The 18,294-nt window shown below is 41.0% G+C and overlaps 1 protein-coding gene across 1 annotated transcript in view; it reads right to left on the bottom strand.

Moving 5' to 3' along the window:
- The window catches only part of GRIA3 (glutamate ionotropic receptor AMPA type subunit 3), a 602,976-nt gene that overhangs the window by 331,552 nt on the left and 253,130 nt on the right, over positions 1-18,294 (bottom strand). Inside the window, exon 3 of the mRNA XM_032702135.1 lies at positions 2,652-2,789. The gene's annotated coding sequence lies outside the window, so the exon portion shown is untranslated. The remainder of the gene's footprint in view (positions 1-2,651; positions 2,790-18,294) is intronic.

The raw sequence follows: 18,294 nt of genomic DNA, 5'->3' as shown, positions 1-18,294 counted from the left end.
TCTGAAATTCCATTTGCCAGCCTCACAGAGTTCAAAACACTTCCCTTTAATAAACTGGTTATTGCTCTTCTTTAAATGTCATTATATTTAACATTTCTGCTTTGTTTCCTGCAGCATTAATCTCAGTTATTGACAGTCAGCAGCCATACTCAAGATGAAAGGAATTTACTTGCCATGATTTAATGTGTTTCCCATCCTGATAATTTTTCCTTCATTCTTGCTGTTTTAAATAAAACTAGCTAGAAGCACCATTTCTGCCTTTTACTTATAACTCTTGGCTGATAAAACAGAAACACATCCCAGGGGCACTTTATTATTTTATCTGCCCCCAGTTATTTTTAAGATGATTAATGATTTGTTCACCAAAGCTATATAATAACTACAAAAGTTCTTTGATATTCCTAAACAACAACAATCTCCCCAGTTTCTTAAAGCCCACTGAATAGACATGACTATGTAGTCTGTTGTAAAACTGCTTGCAGACATCCTTACAGACATCCTTAATGAAGGGTTAGCGAAGAACCACTGATTTATAGTTTATCTTACTTGCATTTGGCTATACTGTTTCTTGTTTGTTTAGAGGAGGCATTTTTAAATGATAGTTGCAAGCTCTGTTTAATGAATCCTAGCTTTAACATATTCAAAGGCACATAAGTACAGCGTTTGCTAGTGTAGGCTGTTTGAGCTTCCAGTTTCCTTCCTTTGTTCCTTCCATCATCTCAGATCATGGTAAATCAGAAGACAAAGAGCAGCATTTTAGGAAGTATCTTAGAATTTCTTAAAATACAACTACATTTTCATATTTACAGTGCACAAGCTTCCTGTCACTCCCCCCTTCACGACTCAGTAGCAGTGCAGATTATACTGAAGAGCAGGGACCAGACCTACAAGACCCAGAGCCTCTAATCTTCCATACCTTTGTTCACCTTCTCAGTACTCCTTCTGCTTCAACCTCTGATTTTAAGCAAGTTGTCAGAGTTATTGCTACAGATGCATGGGTTGAGATGCAGGTTACACACAGGTAAGCAGGACAATCACTTGCACTATCCTGTGTTGCAGCAGGGAGCTGCTCAAGGAACTTGCTTGGCTAGAGGAGGCAGGGTAGCAGCGACCAGCAGAGGCTAAATCATACTGCAGAGGAGTTGTGCACCAGACAGCATTGCACCAAGCAAAAGGAGAAAAACCAGTTCCTACCCCAAACAGTTTATTTTTGTAACACAAGAGGTGGATACAAACAGATGGGGAAGGAGGAGGGAATGAGAAGACACTTCGATCAGATCATCAGCACCCTAAGCGTTGTCAAGACTCTGGGAGGCAACCTGCCAAAACCAAACTTTAATGAGATTTTTAAGGGGGTGGATGCTCATTAATTTTAGACAAAAAAGTGTAAACATCAAGGGCTTACAAACCCAGTTCAGTTCAGAGAAGAAAATGCCATTCTACTGAGAGGAACAGCACTGCCTCTCTGAAGCAGGCACCAAGCACCAGCTGTGCACGTGTTGGCCTTCTCCAAAGGACTCTGGACAACCCTGACACCTCCTCACCCTCACATTTAAGACTCCTATGGAAGAAAAACAAATACACAGGTCAGGGGGACATTGCAGAGCTACCTGATTTCGTAAGTGTATCACAGACAGTTCTCTTTCAGGAAATGAGATGTGGACTTCATTTTTAAAGAAAGATTTCCATTACACTTTCAGAAGATCAGGACTTTGTAGAGTCTGAGGTCCTGTTGATTTACAATACGAATAAATGTTAAGATTCTTTTTCAGCTGCAATTTTCAAATACAATTAGAGAATTTTTATAAATCTAAAGCGATAGCTAATTGTTTTTTTTCTGTTCCAACACAAGGTCATCACTACACACAAAGAAGCAAGATAGATTTGGGGCACTGTTTGCTTAAGGGCTAATTCTCATTCCAAATAATGATTAACAGGAGATCAAAAAAGGGTGATGTTGAATGGAGTAAAGCAATTAAATGATAAAATACAAATGGAAAACGAAAAGCATTTGTAGCTAAATGAACATACACCAAGTGACCAATGGTTTCAGGGGATTAGATTCTCATGGTAATAATTACATATTAATGTAATCAGTAACAGCCTATATTCATTATTCAGTGGAAATGAAATAAAACACACACGATTCTCCCACAATGGATATTCAGTTTAGTTAAATTGCAATACACAGAAACTTGGTACCAATGAGTGCCCACTTGGAAGATGGTTTTGCTGCCCTTACCAGCCTGAACAGTGTTTTAGAGCACAGTTGGGATCAAGCATGGCTTGACCTGAGGATTTTGCAACTTTCAAAATTCTTGGGAAAAGAGATATTTATTAGATATGGACATAGATACTCTTCCTTTCATGCAAATTAATTCATTTTCAAGCATACTGGACATGCACAAGTTTACACAGCACAGCTCAGAGTGATCAGCTCAGTTTTAAGTCCCCAAGGCTCTCATTTTAAGATAACAGAAGTGCTCTGGAATTTGCTTTAGTAGACTCTTCCACAGCAATACTAATCAGAATGTATTGTGATCGTGAAACCATGGATTAACACAGTGTACTCTGAGGCTGACACTTTCAGTTCTAGATTGACCACAGAGAGCTGTTTTCTTTCTTAAACTGAGGATATACTGCATCCTTACCATGCTGTTCATTCATCCTCTTGACAGGTGTGCTCTAGCAAGAAGTGCTGCAGTCAGCTCAGCTGTATCTATTTCACTGGCAGCTCCTTCAGGGAAACACCCCCACACACAGCTCCAAGCTTCACCAGGCCTCCCAGCCTAAATAAATAAATAAATAAATTTGGATGTTAGAGGTTTAAGGAAAATAAAAGCACTTCAGAAAGTGGTAAAAGCACTTCCTTAGACAAACTCACTCTTCTTGTGTCAGAAAAGAAATCTTTGCACTTGTGTCTGGGAGAAGATCAAACTACACTGGCCATGACCATGTAAGTTTGCCAATGGATACTAAAAACACTGTCTCCCTGGACAGAGGCCTGTGTTGAATAAAGCAGGAAGTAGAAGTCTGTTCTTGGGATGGGATTTGCAATACATCAGAGATAAAATTGGAAAGTTCAAAAATGCCTCTCACTTCCTACTGACAGATGCTTCTTGATACAACTGCATCTCATGCACCTCTGGGTACCTTGTGTGGTGCATGGCAAAGAACCAAATACCACAGAGAACCCAGCCTATGAGAGAATGAGGGCATCAGGCAGGTACAAACTGCAGGTCTTCTGAGCAGAATTGCTGAACCCACATATTGATTTTTTTTTTTCTTAATACGTAATTCCTTTGTTAGAAAAAAAAAGAAAAAAAAATGCATGTATGAATCTAAAAGTCAAAGCTTTCTACCAAAATACTACTGTCAGCAGCAGAAAGAGGCTGAGGCAGGAGCACAGCAATGAATGCAAGAGGGAGAAAAATGGCAGCAGGGAAAAGGAGGCAGCAACCTCACCAGCAGACAAGTATGAGAAACGTTGTCTTACTCACATCCAAAGTATTTCCCTTACTTTTCATGCCAGAGCACCACCAAATATAAAACGAAAAAATGTATAATTTTCACTCTTCTTATGTTCTATGACACCCTGCCCTGTTCCTGGTACTCATTTGCATATGCCTCATCAGAGCAGACTGGGGCATGACACTCTGATGCACCATTAGAAAGGACAAAGTCTACCAAGTACAAAAATGTCACCAGCCCCCTCCTCTCTCTTCTTGATCAAATGACAGGAAAACTGGAGCTTTGATTGGTCATCAAACTGGGCCAAGAGAAGGAAAGCTATAGAGACAACCCATTACATCAGTAGAAGTCACTTTATAACAACATAATACAACACAGAAGTGTTACAAAACAGTGCAGTTTTGAGGAAAGAGTGGGGAGTGTGATAGAGGAGCGTAAGACAAATGTACTCATGGCAGCAACTCAGCTGAGCTAGCTCTGGTGTCATTTCCTCGCTCGGGATCTTCTCTCTCCCCCCTCCACGTTGAACTACATACATTATCTCCCCTCTTAGCTTGCCCCTTCTCTTCCCCTCAGTCACTCCTCTCACCCCTGTTGAGAGAGGTGCTCATCATCTTTACTCATCACACTTCAACTTCTATTTTCTATCCCTTCTTTCCTCCTTCCTTGCAGTTCCTTTCCGCTGTTCCTGGCATTTCCTAGTCTCTCCTCTTAGAACACAAGCATGATTCAGTCGTTCCCATTTTAAAGCTTCTAACCTTTAACTAGACTTTGGTCTTCCATTTCATTTCCTCTCTAATACACTTCTTGCTTGCTATTTCTACCCCTCACTTGGCATTTTTCTGAATTTGTTCTAACCAAGATGAATGACAGTCTTACTCAAGTCTCAGAAACACGATTTTGTTCCCACTGCCCCATCTAACACTTCCATCATACGTGACTGTGGTGCTACTCTTGAAATGTCATCTTTTATCAATCCTTCTTCTCCTCTCACTTTTTGAGGTATCTTTGACATTATCTTAGGTGGAATTTCCCCACAAGTTCTGGCAAGGCTTCACAAACACGATGACTTTGGCCTTCATTTTTCCCTCCCATAGCACTTCCCCAGGTGCAAGCTCACAGTTTGTCAGCAGAGAGAGAGGGGAGCTGAGTCAGAGATCCACTCCTCCTCTCTTTGCTCCAACAAAAGAAATTTATATGCATTCAGAAGCCTGTGGCCAACTTTGACTCTCTTGTCTCAACACTGGCATAATTTGTTCAGATCAGCACAGTGTGATTATAATCAGAAATACAAAACAAGGCTCTCAAATACAGATAAATGGTGTACCAGTAACTTTACATGAATTACAAAAATACCAATTAAAGGCTGTTGATGGAATAAGCCGTGGTGTGAATCGACACCTGAGTGACAGTTAATTTTCAAAAAAGGTTGAGTGCTGTTTCCTGCTATGAATAACAGCCAGTAGGAGGGTGCAAGGAAGGACTATTCTCAACATCTCAATTCTAGCCTTAACTAGACAAAATTAACCACTGTCTCAATGTACCATTTCCTGTGCACCATAATATAAAATCATTGAACAAAGTCTTCCCTTCTTCACTACCACTTTAATAAAAAGTACAACTTCAGAAAAAACAGTCATCTTAATTTGTGCAGAAAACAAATCCTTAAGGCTGCTGAGCAGAAAAAAGTGTGTTTCAGTGGCTTTAACTGAAAAAGCACAAATGCATCATACCAGAGTTAAAAACTGCTCAGGCTATGGAACCTCCTACAGTGAGTTTCTCATCCTCACCTAGAACACAAGTCATCCAGTCTGGGGGATGAAGCCACAAAATCATTGACATCACATCCCTCACTATGGAATGATGGAAAGATCATTTAAGACACAGCTTCTCTGACTCTGCAAAGTAGAGGAAGTTCTCTTCCTTAGATGAAAATACAGTACTTTTGTTTAGCACTCATATAAAAAACAATATAAAACACATTTTGTGAAACTATCAAGATCTACAGTGATGGAAAAACCTTGTAATCCACTTACTGAGGTAATCAGAGAAAACGGATTAGTGAAACTGCATCACTAAATGTTCTAGAAGGCACCAAGAACAACTACAAAGCCTGGAAGTATAGGGTAACATTCTCAAAAAAGCAGGTTGTAACTCTAAATTAACTCATGACAAGGTACTGGCTAGCTATCACTGAGAAAGTTGTTCAAAGAGCTTTCCAGAGCCCAGTGTATAGGACAAAAATAACACTTATTTGCTTCTTTTGTACAACAAAATGAAATCCCAATTTCTCCAAGAGGCAGAATGCAACGGGAGTGCATCACTGCCCAACATGCACCTTCAAACTCTGATCCATGGGCAGATAGTCCTTTGCACTTTTATCTGAGGGTGTACTGTGTAATTCAGGAATAACACACTGGCAGAAGGAGCCTCTTCCACAGTCTCACTGGCACACCTCCCGTAGCTAAACATGAGCTCTGAGGGGCTGCACTTCAGCTACTTAAACACTCACAGCTAAGGAAGGGCAATGATAAATAAATAATTTGTTGATTTTCTTTTCACTTGCTATTGCTACAACTGGCAATCACTTTCAGCTTGGAAACATTCCTCAGTGGGAATAAATTACAATTCCAGACCAGCCTGATCACTGACATAACAGAGCACTGCTTGCATTTTGGTCACTGAATCTGAGGAACATTTTCCCAACAGCCTAACAAAGAATGAGATCAAGGTCCCATTTACAGCAGTTGATGGCCCCTTTCCAGATATTTCCTCTTCAAAGGAAAAGAAGAGAAGGATTGATCTTTGCTGAGCCTCACACTCAAATTCAACAAAGTGCAGTTCAGAAGTATGTGCTGAGAACACAAAATTTAGCCAGAAACTGAATACAGCTTAGAGTTTGCAATATTATTCCTATCTTGGTGAACTTCAAAGTAGAGGTAGAACTGTTGGCCCAGTTCCCACATAAAAAAAGTAAGCATGTCTCTCTGATTAACAGCACATCTTCATTTTCCTCCAAGATATACCCAAAGTAATCCATGCTTTTTTGCCAATGGGATTATTATGAAAAATAAAATTTTAGTTGAGTTTAAAAATACTGCAAATGTGAAATAAGCTAGGAACTTACATGAGACAAATACCAAACTGCTGATTTAGTTCAACCACACAACAAAATACCTTGGTATCATTTACGGCACATGCAACTGAGATTGTATGAAGCACTAAAGATATTTATAACAGTCACTGATTCATTCCATTTCTTTTAGATTCAATACCTAAAAACATGAGAGGCTTAAAAGTGATGTTAGCATCAAGATTTTGGCTTCTTTAGGAATGTACTTTGCTAGAGAGTAGGCTACGTGAGCCTACACATTCAATAGAAACTCCCACAAGTCAGGCTTGCGTGCAGACTCTGAAGATCCTGGTTTAACAGAGCCTGAATAAAGCCTGCAGCTGTCAGCCAGACATGCTCCATTCATTACTTCAGGAGTACTGTAGCCACAATCTGAGAACTAAAGAAGGAGTTTGTGTCCAATTGTCCCTTCCCTTCTTTTTCCAACACTAGGGCTCCAAGAGCAAGGACCTCTTTGGTGAAAGGACTTGAATGATATCTGCAATACTTTTGCTGAGAGCTCACTCTTGTTCCATTTTCAAGAATAAGGTATCTTTAGCTGTCTTCATGGAAGCTAAGCTAGATTCAATCCACTCATTTTCCTCTCCTCCTTGGTCTTCTGGCAGCTCACTTTAACCTCTCAGAAGCCCCCAGCACACACTGTAGGTGCAACGTTGCCTTTCTGAGTACAAGTCTCTCAACACAACACTCCAGTGACTCTACTGTAAAAAGCTGTGAGGAAGATGTCTCCTCTTGGATTCCTTGAATTTCTCGCTGCTGGGCTTCATGCACCATTAGGACAAGAAACACAGACCTCTAACAATCCTTGAGATAGCCATAAGCATACCCAGCCTGTAACCATTAGTTCTCTGCCTCATAAACATTCCAGAGACAAAATTAATTAATTCAGGAACAGACCAAATAAAACATTTCCAGAAGATGGAAACGCATCCTGGTGAATGCAGGAGTAATACTGGGTGCAAAAAACCTCTGCAGTAATAGTGCAGTGTTGTTCTTACTTGCACAGGCTCTAACCCCTAAAAGGAGCACTTTAGGAGGGTCAAATGAAAGGTTTCTCCATCCACAATTCCTAATGTTATCAGGAGCTCTGAAAACCTGTCTCATCACCAGTGGATCATTCTGTCATGTACCAGAGTGACATCTCACATTTCAGAATAGAACAGACTGTTTCAGTTGGAAGGGACCTACCATGATCATCCAGTCCAACTGCCTGACCAGTTCAGCGCTGATCAAAAGTTAAAAAATGGTTCAAATGCCTCCTAAACACTGACAGGCTTGTGGAATCAACCACCTCCCTAGGAAGCCTGTTCCAATTTTCGATCATCCTCTCAGTAGAAAAATGCGTCCTAATTTTGACTGAACTGTATAAACTTGGTGCTGCCCCAGAGATTTAAATGTTCTGAAATTTAAACACGCACATCTACTAGCTTTAAAATGTATTTTCAAAGACACACCTCAAAAATCCCTTCCAAATCCAAGAGATTTAAAGAGATCATAGAAAATTTAAAAAAATATGAACACAGAAATGCCATGGGGCAGAACATAGCCATGTCCTCAGCTGCTTGTATAGGACTTCCAATAGCAAGAGAAAGGCAAGTCAGAAGCACAGTAATACATCAGCACATTAAGAACTGAAGCACCTCTCCCTCTGTACCACCCGTGTTACACAAAGACCAAGGACTATTTAAAGACCAAAGTTGACTCAGATGCACAATGTTCTGAAAGCGATCTGAGCCCTCTAGTGATGGAGAAAAATAGTGAACTGGCCACTCCTTCAAGTAAGAAAATGTTTCTCAATACACTTCAAGATGAAGTGATGATAACACTGCTGACTCCTTAAGTATATGACATCCTTGCATTTTTCCTTCTATTAAAACATAAACCAAAAATACAGCTGAGCCATATGTGAAAAGTACAGAATTAATTAAGTACTTTTCTCCCTGTTTTATTTTGATCTTAGACATTTTGGAAAGTGTTATGACCCTACTGCTACAGTAATTATTTGAATCCATTAATAGATTATGAATCACTAGCTCTTTTCCAGTGATACTCCATGTCATTTCCTATGATGGAACAAAAGTTTTATGGAGGGAATAAACTATCTGAATATGCGAGCTGACCACACAGACTTAAACCATGTTAACACATGAATTAACAACCAGATACTTTATTCTCACCCTGTTTTCCAGCTCGTAATACTGACCTTACACTCATGTTATAGACCTCAGCCAAAATGAAGCAGACCAGGTGTATTTTGAATGTTTTTGAGCAAACAACCCTCCCTCCAAAACTTCTATCCCTCTGCTGCATTATACACCACCTCAGATAACATCAACAAGTGGTAAATTCCAGTCTGTAGGAAATATTCTTGTTTTAGGGTGGCCCAGTCAGCAACCATGGGCCCAAATCAACCTTGGGAGCCCAGAGGGTCTCACGCCCAGAGGGGCACAGCTTGACACCCAGCCCGTCTACCCTGAGCCACAGTGAGCCGTGCCTCCACTCAGACAGGCCTGGGCAGCATTCCACATCCCAGTTACTCCTGCAAGGCTGTGGAACAGTGCTCCAGGATGATTTTCTAACGCTTGCTAAGTGGTCTCATTTCTTGTGACAACAACCGCGCTGGGCTTCTGAGAACCATTTTTAATCATTCATGTACAAATTAAGGCCGTGATTTTTCCAAAGGTTTGAGAATCCATTGTCTTTTAATGCAGAGAGCCCAGCTCATAAATATTCCCTTTAAGAAAACCTGCTCCTTGCAAACAAGCTTTCAGCCACTCCCTGGTGAAAAACCCCTGCTGCATGTCAGGGAAGAGGGTGCTTTGGCTCACACCCGGGGCCCCCTAAGTGCCTCCACGATTAGTATTAGCTGAAGGTTTTTCAGCAACTCAGTTTTGGAGTTAAGTACCTACTGCTGAAGTCTCACTTAAGCATTCCTTTTAATCCCTCCCAAAGTGATTAGCAGCACACATTTGAATAGAAAACAGCAGACTCTCACTGCAGAGAATTCTGAAAATCCCCATGTGAGACCTCAAAAAGAGACAAGATAAAAATATTTGAGATAAGGGGGGGAAAAAACCTTTTGGCCCAGTGAACATAGCTAGCAACAACTCAATTAATACAGGAGCAACAATTAAGATTAAATTTAGATATACAGATGCAGAGCTTCTGGTGATATTTTTAGTTAATTCACAGAATGCAAATAAAGTAGGTATGCCTCAGAAATTTTTAAGAATACAAATATACTGACCCTTTGAACTACTTTGCATTATTTCAAGACTAACCTATCTAAAACAGGTTTTGGTTAGATACTGGAAAATGTCATTTTGCATTCTTTTTAGAGCACTCCAGAGGACAACTTCATGTCTGTAAACAAACACTCCTGGCTAGTCCTTGGTGATACTAATAGGAGCCCCCATTAACCACCTGGAAAAAGATAATGATTACCTGTTTAGACTGTTTAGACAGTAATTAGCAACACTGTTAATATAAACAGTTACATGCTAAGCACTGAAAACCAAACAAAAACAAGCAAACAAAAAAGGAAGAAGATGGCCAGCATGTGAAGGGGACTCTAAGCTGTGCCTGTTACCACAAAGAAGTGCTGCAACAAAATAGGATGTTAAATTAGTTTCAAGAGACTGCAGTGGTGCATGAAATTATTTCTTATAGCATGCTGCATAGATCCATCCCCTGTGGGAATGCAGACCTCAGGCAGAGATAGCCACAGAAAAAGGGCTCTTTACAGGGGTTGCTCAAACCAAGATGCCTGGAGACACAGGACATGTGAATTCCACTAACTGCTTTATTCCTGAAACACCAGTTTAAAATATCAACAGTGGTTGTTTTAAGTTTAGATCAGCTTCCATGAATAATTACCTAGGTTTCTTTTCTGCAGCACTGAGTGCATGGCTTGATTTCAAATACTATTAGAACTTTAAATCTTTTTCCATATTGCTACTGCACTGATGGGTCAGGTAAAATTCTATTTTTTTCCACAGCAATAAAGTAGTAGCAAAATGAAAGCTCATCAAGAAGAGAAGAACATATTTAAACCACCTCCTACCAAATTTATGGTTTTTTACATTGTCTTATTAAAGGAAAACCTGCACACTTGCCTTGTTCTGGATGCAAGCTGCTCACGCTGCGTAGGCAACACACACTGGGGAGAAGTGGGCAGCTGCTCAGAGGAACATTCTCTGCTGAGGTTCCTCCAGCCACCACCACCAATATCATTCTGCACCAGCCCAGCCACCATTTACACCAGGGAAAGCTGTGAATCCAAGGGGTGACCACAGAGAGGGGCAGCACAGAGCACTTCAGGCCAGGGGATACAGAGGTTCCACTCTCCATCCTTCCACAACCCGCAGCCTCTCCCACACCAGCCTGAGGTCTCTTCTTACTCTCTGCTGTCAGGACTGCAACAACTCCCAAACCCAAAGCTGGCAGGGGAGAGGCAGGGTGTGCAGTGTGGCAGCACCACATCACCCTAGAAACAGAGTTCAGCTGCAAATATGGGAGTAGGCCTGTGCTGGTACCTTTGGTGGCACAGGGCCAGGGCTTACGTGCACCTGGATGTCTGTGTGCCAGCCTCTGCTGCCTGGTACAACGTATCCTTGCCCCTACTGCTGGTCTGAACACACACTTCTCTATAATCTTCAGTATTGTCATTGCCAGCAGTTATTCACACCATTGTCCTCATTAAAGCCATTTTCAGCAATGCCATGTATTGTCCTTTTCCTCTGCTGTTTCCAGATGTGAACAAGACCTTTTTGACAGGTAAACATAACATCCCAAATAACCAGATATGAATAACTACTATTTCTAGGATCAGCTGTGAACATTTAACAAGAGATATGACTCCTCAAATAAAGTGGGAAGAGAAAGTTTAAGCTTTTCTCCTCACAGATTGGACTGTGCTGGCAGATAACCCAAAATACCCTCCTTTTTTTCTGATTTTCCAATTCAATGGAAGGTTAAAAGTGCCTGCAGGATAGTTGTTGATCAAATTTAAATCAAAGCAGCAAACAAGAGAGATGGAAAGACATCACACAGGCCCATCACACCAACTTCACATTTTCCCCTTGAGGCCTCACGAATTCTGGCCTGTTCTTAACTACGTGTGGAGTAATGATCCCAGCTGCCCTGGTGTCACTGCTTTGTGGAAATTGTGTTTTCTCAGAGAAGCTAAGGCCACTCCAAGGGACAAAATATTCAAATGGGATCTATGTAGAGTAAGTTAGATTGAGGGCAGCCTGAAGGTCAGGCTTAAATAGCAGGTGTTTTGATGCCACATGTTCTTGCGTGGCCATGTAGAAGTAGGGCACAGCAGTAGCCTAGAGGCTGGGGACCTGAAGGAGTTCAGTCCAGATGGTCCCTTGGGACAGAAACTTGTTTTAATGGATTAGGAAAGGGGCCAGCAGAGCTTCACCACTCACTTATAGTCAGTCAGAAATTGTCCAACAGCAAATGGAGCCCAGGGATAAAGAGACCAGAAGCAAAACAAAACCCAGGAAGAGCAGAAGGCTCCTTGCAGCCCCACAGACACACGTGGAGTGCTCTGAAACGTGATGCAAATTTTGGAACACACATTCAGTCTGATGAAGACTAAGGATTTGGGCCATATAGCACTGCCTTCCCAAATCTACAAGAATTAAGAGCTAAAGGTTGAAATTCAGGATTAAAGTCACCTGTTAACACAGATAAAGCTGATGACTCAAATCATGAGATTGTAAAGCAATGAAATAGAGTCACCAGTTATGCTAATCTTTTTACAGCCTCTTATCTGTTTAGAATGATGTATGAAAACACAACAATCTCCAGCATGGCTAGACCTTGGGAGGCCCTTCACCGTTACATTTAATTTAAAAGTTTTATAATGCTAATTAATAAACTTATCCAGTTAATTACACTATATTATTGTAACCAAGATAAACCTCTTGTTTGCAAAGGAAGGTCTAGGAAGATAGCAGTATTAAGTGACAAGCATGAGAGATTAATTTCTAAAATATTCCTCAATGTCTGACAAACTTTTAGACACCAAGACTGGCTAGGCAGTGACTCAAATTGTGCTCAGCTTGGACATTTGCCAGGTAGAGGCCCCCTATTAGCCAACAGCCCTTTTGCCAATTTTGAACTAAAAGTGATTCAATTCTCCTTTCAATGAAGCACAGAAAACTTTTGCTGAGCACAGCTGACTAAATAAGCTTTTCTAAATAGTTTTTTTATTCTGAATACTTCCCTCGTGTGCACGTGGCCAATGACTTGCAGAAGACCAAGCACGTGCTGCCCTGCCAGGGCAGTGGGAAGGAGACAGGCTGTGATGGGGGCTGAAACCACTGGCATTCAAACTTACTGCAAAACTTCCAACTCGGGGGAGAGCTTTGGACTAATCAACCTCAAAAGCAGGTGAACACAAGGGATACTGGCACAAAATCATTTGTATGTTACTACTGCCCCCAGGAACTCAAAGCTGTTAATGCTGGATATCCTATAGCACACACACACACTCCAAAAGCTCAGGCACTATAGAATAACAAAGCACACTAAATGACTCCATTAATGACTCTGTCCCTGAACTGTCTCAAAATTTGGGGGAAATTCAAGCCAACTGTTGAAGTTGTCCAGATAGATGTAACTCAGAGAACCTGGAATATACTTCATTTTTACTGTTGCTAAAGAGGAAACTTCTGAGGCTCTCAGTGACATTGGAAAGAAAAGTAAAAACCTTTCTAGTGTTACAATAATATTGCACAAAAACTTACAGCCTGATGGTGTTCTGCAAGGAAAGTGAGAAAGTAATTACTAACATATTTTTAAATGGGGAATTTGACCAAAATTATATACAGCCTATAATATTATGCAACATTAAATATTTTTTCATTATAGCAGGTTGTTCTTTAAGATGTTCAATTTACAGCATTTTTGACAGCACTGTGAGTGAATTAGACCTCACTGCAGTCCACAAAAATGGTACTGCTTGCACTGGAAACAAATATCAAGTCTAGATTTTGTTTGTTTTAAAGTATGTGCTTCCAGGCACAAGCAAATCCTCTGTATCTTACATTGCTCTTTGCAAGAATGGATGACAATACTTCTCCTTCCATAACCGAGTTTGTATATAAAAACTTAATCCTGGAAGGACTGACCTCACCTCCCAGGTTTTCACCCTGGAAAGAGATTCTTTGCATTTATTTATTTGTTTAAAACAAACAACCAAACCCTCAGAAACCAAAACAAGAAAGCTGGCAAAATGTGATGTGATGAAAACCAATGGAAAATACCTGCTTATACAATTCTTTATACAAGTGTTTGTTTACACAGAATTGTTTATTCAATTTTGTAAAAAACCAACTATTACTGTAATTCAGAAATGTATGTTGAGACAGAGAGATGCTGAGCAACGTCATACAACAGGAAGGCATTAGGATTTGGAGAGTCAATAAATATCAGGCTCATTCAAAAACCAGGTTAACATTAGCAAAGAATAAGCAAAGCTTTTCAAATACTGCACCACAGGATGTAATGTATCTCAGGAAATCATGGATTTTTGTTCTTTATGACAAGCTCTGTCCTTCTGAAGATGAGGGTGATAAATTAGTTAAAAGCACAAAGCAGCCAGAGAACTGAAAGATGTAAGATTTTTCAAGAAGCTATGATTCTTCAAGAAGCTGTGTTAGAGCTTGTGCCAGCAGCTCTTACCAAACACAGGCGTAATTAGCCAAAGTGAATCTGCAAAAGTCTGCAGGGAAAATAAAAAGGGGCAGGAAGATAAGGAGATGGGAAATGGCTCATCAGATCTCGTGTTTGAACTGTGAAACAGCAGAAAATAGGATGGTCATGTAGCAAAGAGTAAAAAGTAAGATTACTGAGCAAAATAGAACATGAGAAGAGATAGCAAATGGATATAGAAACATTGTAAGAAAAAACAGATAGGTGAATATACAGGTCTTTTCAAAACCCTGAGGATGTATCACACAGAACATCAGGAAACAAGGCAGTCTGTGATTGCACGCCCAAGAGGAAAGAAAGCTATAAGGAGGAGATAACTGGTGATAGGACAACAGATGTTCTCCCTTAAGGACAGTGATGACAGAGTTTGCATGTTCACTGAAAACACTGTTGGGAGGACTCTGGTTTGGTTACAGGGGCAGGTTGTGTGTGTGTGTGTGTGTGTGTGTGTGTGTGTTGACAGGCTTACTTAGACTCCCTTTGGTAATCATATCATGGTACCAAGAAAGAAAGGTGGGGGAGAACAACAAACAGAACAGCTATCTCCATGTGCTTGAGTTATTAGTGCAAAGAGACAACTTTGCAGAGCTCAGTAGTAATTACTTGGCATAAAGGGTAACAGAATCAGGCAGTAGTAAAAACAAAACCAAACCAAAAACCACAGCACTAAACAGCCTTCCAGCTAGCATGACTACAAACTCTTGGAACTGTTGACGTCAGAAGTGCCAACACCCAAACAGGGGCTTAGGGAAATACATTATTAGAAAGAGTATTATTCAGCTTTACCAGAAAGGCACAGCATAAAGCAGGAACAGAAGAAACAGAAGAGCGCTGAAAACACGTCATTTCACAAGCACACACCAGTGATGGCACCCTCCTGGCCCTCCCCTGGACCCTCTCTCCTTTGCTTCTGGCACGTATCTTTTAAGCCATCACCTTCCCCACATACTCCAAATGCACAAGAAAGAAACACCACCGTGCAAGAAACACCCAGGTTGCAGTTGGCATTACAAAAGCCAGGATTTTTGTGCTCAGCTTAGCTCTGGGCATCTTCTGCTCCCAAGCAGAGCAGACTCCAGGTGCCATTGAGCTTCCATGCCACCATGGCACTGCATGGTCTGCAGAAGCCCTGGGAGAGACCTGGCAGGATCTGGTGCCTCCAACTGCTCTGGGACTGCTGCACCTCATGTGGGCACCCCATATTAGCTACATCCCATTAATTAGCTACAGTAGCTAAGCTGGTGGGGCAATGCAGCAGGTCAGAGTGGGCTACACAGCCTGTGGTTCATCACATTTTACAGTGTTCCTCAAGCAAACCTTGGCTGGTTGAGGCACGCTACCATGCAGAAGCAAAACAGGATTGGCTTTTGTGTAAAACAGCTGCCTGTGCTTAAAACTCTGCCTGTTTATGGTAATGATGAAAAGAGCAAACCAAAGCGAAAGGGTTAAATTACAAAAACCAACTAAATATCAATTGTTTGTGCCCTCATTACTAACCTCCTCTCGTGCTGCTGCCCCTGCTCCTGAGCCTGGGGACCCATCACAAGTCCATGCTCCAAAAGCACAAAATACCAGTGCTATGGCAACAGAATACAAGGTATAAAGCAAAACTTGCAAGGTTCATATAGACAGTGCAGAGCTTGACAGCCCAGAGAAGTAAGGCCTAGAAACTTCTCCAAAGGCGGAGGGAGATTAAGTCACAACACAGCAACAAAAAACACTGAAAGACCCCAAGTTCATTTGTTCTGAATTTGAGATGAAGCAGCAGATTCTGGGGAATTCCCTGAGAAAGATCAGGAGTCATTTTTTGTCTGCAAGCAGCACGCCCTCGACCCTTGTATGTCCTGGAAAGCCGAGTAGAAGGCCACTAGTATCTTCAGCCCAAACCCAGCAATAAAGGCAGCAATAAACAAATAATCCTAGATGGAGGGACAGAGAGCAAAGACAGGTGTATCTGCGTGGACCTCCTCTTCTGCCCTTCAGTCTCCTTCATTTACAAAGGACAGCAGTTTCAAAGCAGTGCTCTTTTATAAAGCAGCACTTTCTAGAGAGTCTGCACTAATTGGATCATGTCTCTCCAGAGGTTTTCCAACACTGACATAGTGTTAGCATTCCTCTTAACCTTTTAATATCATAAAGCGAGCATAAGCTACAGCTCTAAAACGAGATCAAGTAAAATATCCTTGAAACTACTGGTTTCATCGAGTGCATCCCAAGGCACTACCAATACTGCAGTAAGTTTTCCTCTTTTTGGCCAAGAAATCACAATCAAATATCAAAGGATTTACCAAGAAGCAGGACATAAATGACACAGATTAGGGTGAGAGGGAAGAGGATGACAGAGCAAGTTTTTAGAGTGCTGCCAACTCTCCTCTGTGCAGGGTATCTTGGCCCCCCAGCATCCCTCAGCCAATTCTGAGTGTGCTCTGCAGACAGGTCACAGCCTCTGTCATCCAGCAGACAGTGCTGTGATCTCCTCTTATCCAGAGGCAAACTTTTAGATCTAATCAGCATTGCCTATCTTGCAGAAATAATGAGAAAGAGTATGCCCTGTTCCATAACTGAATATCATTCTGCAGCAGCTTCATTGGTCAATCTTATCTTCAGAATTATAAATCAGAGAGATGGATGTATAGCCTGAGAAATTTTCCATTTTCCTCAAAGAAAAAAAGCAAAACTGAGACTACTCAGCACTGTCTGCTCTCGGAAGTCAGAACTATAAAAATGCTTCCAGCAGCACAGAAGATGATTTGAGTTTACTTTGTATGGTGAGCAACTGCAGCAGAGAACACTTTGTTGGTGTTCTAGGGCCAGCCAGCTTTTTGGTAACCAATAAATTAAAATGTCCTTTCTGACAGCCACTGCACAGGCTTCTCAGCAGGGAAATGTTTGTTTGTTTTAACTGGGGAAGGAGAAAGAGAACTTCTAGCTTTGAACGCACTCTATGGCATGCTGGTAAATATGTACTGACTGCTAGAAATGGATTACGGTCAGTGGTCCTTCACTTTTTGCTGTAGATGTCTTCAGATCTACAAACATTTTGTCACACTTCTTTCCCAGTGGCTCAGAAAAGGGGAATGTTATTCCAAACCACATTGCTCCATTAAATACAAGCAAGTCTTTCTAGTACTCAAGTTAGCTTGAGAAATCCAATATTATCTGTGCCTATATATTTTACAGGGACTTTTTAATGTTGTACAAATATGTTATGTGATTTTGTTTTGTTTTGTTTTTTAAAAAAGGCACCAAAACAACAGCAAAAAGCCCCCACTAGTTCGTAACAAAGCTATTACTCATCTATTACGTGCTACAGCACCACTCCGCAGCAAATTTTCTGAACAAGATTACGAATAGGTCTCTGATTTTTCCTGAGTTTATGGTTATAGAATTACCAGAATGCCTGAAGCAAACAGAAAGTAATGCACCAGCTAAGAAAGCTTTTCTTGATTTAGAAAGGGATCGTGGGCCATGTAGTCACTACTGAGCTTTTTGCAGGGTTCAGCAAAGGTGCACAATGAATGAGTAGACCCAAGAGCCCTCAGCGAACAGCAGCTCCATAGGCAAAAGAATGTATTTCTGCTCACTGAAACAGACCTACAGTGCTTTCAGTAAAATATATTTTAAACAGGTATAAGTTGATTTCTTTTTCAATTTTATATTAGGGGAATCCTGCACTTCAAGGGATCAAAACATTGGATTATTCTGAGGAAACATTACCCTCAGTCTACACTCCAGCCAAACTGTCAGTCTCTTCAGGCAGGATTCAGCTAACCTAATACAGGCATATGGAAATTTGTTGTCTGTATAAGCTTGCCACCTGAGGCTGTCTTTATCATCACGAGGGAGAAACAGGCTCCTTCTAAGGGAAATTCACCTCAGACATACTTCAGCTAAAATTTATATACAAACCTGATCTTTAGATACACAACATTTCACAACCATGTTTTTTTTCCCCCAAATTC

Source organism: Chiroxiphia lanceolata, chromosome 14 (genome assembly GCF_009829145.1).
Source record: "Chiroxiphia lanceolata isolate bChiLan1 chromosome 14, bChiLan1.pri, whole genome shotgun sequence".
Classification (NCBI taxonomy): Eukaryota; Metazoa; Chordata; class Aves; order Passeriformes; family Pipridae; genus Chiroxiphia; species Chiroxiphia lanceolata.
Note: the sequence above shows the minus strand (reverse complement) of the source record. Positions and strands in the feature narration are given on the sequence as shown.